This window comes from Oryctolagus cuniculus, chromosome 4 (assembly GCF_051225735.1).
Source record: "Oryctolagus cuniculus isolate XC-2025 breed Fujian yellow rabbit chromosome 4, ASM5122573v1, whole genome shotgun sequence".
In the NCBI taxonomy this organism is placed as follows: domain Eukaryota; kingdom Metazoa; phylum Chordata; class Mammalia; order Lagomorpha; family Leporidae; genus Oryctolagus; species Oryctolagus cuniculus.
Window position 1 is genome coordinate 29,028,274 of NC_142870.1, and position 3,284 is coordinate 29,031,557.

General features: G+C 35.9%; 1 pseudogene; it reads left to right on the plus strand.

Moving 5' to 3' along the window:
- The first annotated feature begins 667 nt into the window (after positions 1–667).
- Positions 668–1,511, plus strand: LOC100350270 (small ribosomal subunit protein eS4, X isoform-like; annotated as a pseudogene).
- Positions 1,512–3,284: the final 1,773 nt, after the last annotated feature.

Here is a 3,284-nt window from a genome sequence, read left to right on the forward strand (position 1 = left end):
TCCCCTCATATCTGGAACAAGACAAGGACGTCCACTTTCACCACTCTTATTCAGTACAGTACCAGAAGTTTTAACAAGAGCAACTAGGGAGGAGAAAGAAATAAAAGGCATATAAATTGGAAAAGAAGAAATCGGATTATCCATGTTTGCAGGAGATGGGATGTTGTATATGGGAAAATCTAAACACTCCTCCCAAAAAGCTGTGAGAATTGATAAACCAATTCAGTAAAGTTGCAGGTTACAAAATAAACACAAAAAAGTAGCTTTTTTGTATGCTACTAATGAACTCACCGAAAGAGAAATCAAGAAAGAAACCCATTGTGGGGCCTACAATATGGCAGAATAGGTTAATCAGCTTCTTATGATGCCAGTAGCCCATACTGGAGAACTGGTTTGAGTCCCAGCTGGTCTGTTTATAATCCAGCTTTCTGCTAATGCACTTGGGAAAGCAGCTAATGTTACAAGTACTTGTGCCACAAAAAAAAAAAAAAAAAAATCAAATATTTAGGAATAATAATCAACAAAGAAGTGAAAGATCTCTACAATGAAAATGATCAAACTTTGATGAAAGAAATCATCAAGGACACACACAAAAATGGAAAGATATTACTTTCTCATGGATTGGAGGAATTTGTACCATTAAAATATCTAAAACTCCTAGAGAAGCATCTGAAGCGGGTAGCAGCTCCAAAGCATTGGATGCTGGATAAGTTGACTGGTGTGTTTGCTCCTCGGCCATCCACTAGTCCCCACAAGCTGAGAGAATGTCTCCCTCTCATCATCTTCTTAAGGAACAGGCTTAAGTACGCACTGACAGGGGACGAAGTAAAGAAAATTTGCATGCAGCGGTTCATTAAGGTTGATGGCAAAGTCCAAACTGATATAATCTACCCTGCTGGTTTTATGGATGTCATCAGCATTGACAAGACTGGGGAGAATTTCCGTCTGATCTATGATACCAAGGGTCGCTTAGCTGTTCATCGCATTACACCTGAGGAGGCCAAGTACAAGTTGTACAAAGTGAGAAGGATCTTCGTGGGAACAAAAGGAAAACCTCATCTGGTGACCCATGATGCTTGTACCATTTGCTATCCTGATCACCTCATCAAAGTGAATGACACCATTCAGATTGATCTGGAGACTGGCAAGATTACTGATTTCATCAAGTTTTATACTGGTAACCTGATGCATGGTGACTGGAGGTGCCAATCTGGGAAGAATTGGTGTGATCACCAATAGGGAGAGACATCCTGGCTCTTTTGATGTGGTTCATGTGAAAGATGGGAATGGCAACAGCTTTGCCACTTGGCTCTCCAACATTTTCATTATTGGTGAGGGCAACAAACCATGGATTTCTCTTCCTCAAGGAAAGGGGATCCGCCTCACCATTGCTGAAGAGAAAGACAAGAGACTAGCTGCCAAACAGAGCAGTGGGTGAAATGCTCTCCTTGTGACATGTTAGAGAAGTCTTTGTACTTAATTAAAAACAATTCAGTGTAAAAAAAAAAAAACTATCTCTATGCAATCTCTATCAAAATACTAGTGACATTCTTTACAGAATTAGAAAAAGCAATCCTAAAATTCATATGGAATCACATAAAAAATAGTCAAAGCAATCCTGAACAAGAAAAATCAAATTACAGGCATCACAATATACAATACTTGACTTCAGAGCATACTACAAAGCTATAGTAATTAAAACAACATGGTCAGCATGGTGCTGGCCTAAAAACCAATACGTAGATCAATGAAACAGAATACAAAGCTTAGAAATTAATCCACAAACATACAGCCAATTGATTTTTGACTAAAGTGCTCAGACCATACATTGCAGTAAAGATAATCTCTTCAACAAATAGTTGGCAATAGCAAAACTAGTTATATATATATATATATGTGAATGAAATTAGATGCATACCTCTTACCATATACAAAATCAACTCAATATGGATCAGAGGCCTAAATTTAAGACCTGAAACTATGAAGTTTCTAGAAGAAAATGTAGGGGAAACATATTGGCATAGGGGATGGCTTCTTGAATAAAACCCCAAAGCACAGGTATCAAAAGCAAAACTAAACAAATGGGACTATATCAAACTCAGAAGTTTTTGCACAGCAAAATAAATGATCAACAAAAAAAGAGACATCCAACAGAGTCAGAAAAAATATTTGTAACCACCTATCTGACAAAGGATTAATATCCTGATTATATCAGCAACTTGAAATTTCAATAACAACAACAGAAAAACCAATCCAGTTGGGAAATGGGTAAAGGACTTCAACAGACAGTTCTCAAAAGAAGAAATACAAGTGGCCAAAAAATGAAAAAAAATTATCTAGCCATAAGGAAAATGTAAATAAAAACCATAATGAGATATCACCTCACCCCTGTCAGAATGCTAAATTCAAAACACAGAGAGTAACAGCTGCTGGTGAGGATGTGGAGAAAGAGGAACACCCACACACTGTTATGGGAATGTAGATTAGTTCAGCCAGTATGGCAAGAGTGTGGAGATTTCTTGAAAAACTAGAAAAAGATTTGCCATATGATCCAGCAATCCTACTACTTGTTATATACCCAAAATACTTGAGCACAATGTATCAGAGGCATACCTGCACCACCATGATAATAGCAGCACTGCTCACAATACCAAAGTTTGGAATTAACCAAGGTGTCCACTACCTAATGAACAAAGAAAATATGGTATATATACACAATGGAATATTACTCAGCTATTAAAAAAAAGAATGAAGTTCTTCCATTTCCACAAAATAGACACAACTGGAGGACATCATGTTGAATGAAATAAGCCAGACCCACATGTTCCCCTAATACACAGAAACTAAAATTTAAAAAAGGAAAGAAATGTAATGTCTATGCATATCAGTAATGTTGCAAATATAGTTTTGTAACACTTTGTTTTACATCTTTGTGAAACCAATAGTTTCTACTACTATAGTTTTAATGATCAGTGATTACATTAAAATTGACTGTATATGGGTGAAATGGTCATTTTTTTCACTCAATTATTTTTTATAGATGTTGTCTACAGTCCCATTAAACTAGGGTCTTTTTGCTTTTTACTTTTAAACTTATTCAGTGAAGTATTAAGCCTTTTGCTATAATATAAATTCAAAATATTATCTCAAAAACTAAAAAAAAAAGAAAAGGAAGGAGAGTGGGAAGGAGAGAGGTGAGGGAGGAAGGAAATATCTTATGTTCTTAGAATTGTATCTACAAATCACGTTGAATCTGTTAAAACTAATTAAAATTAAATTAAAAA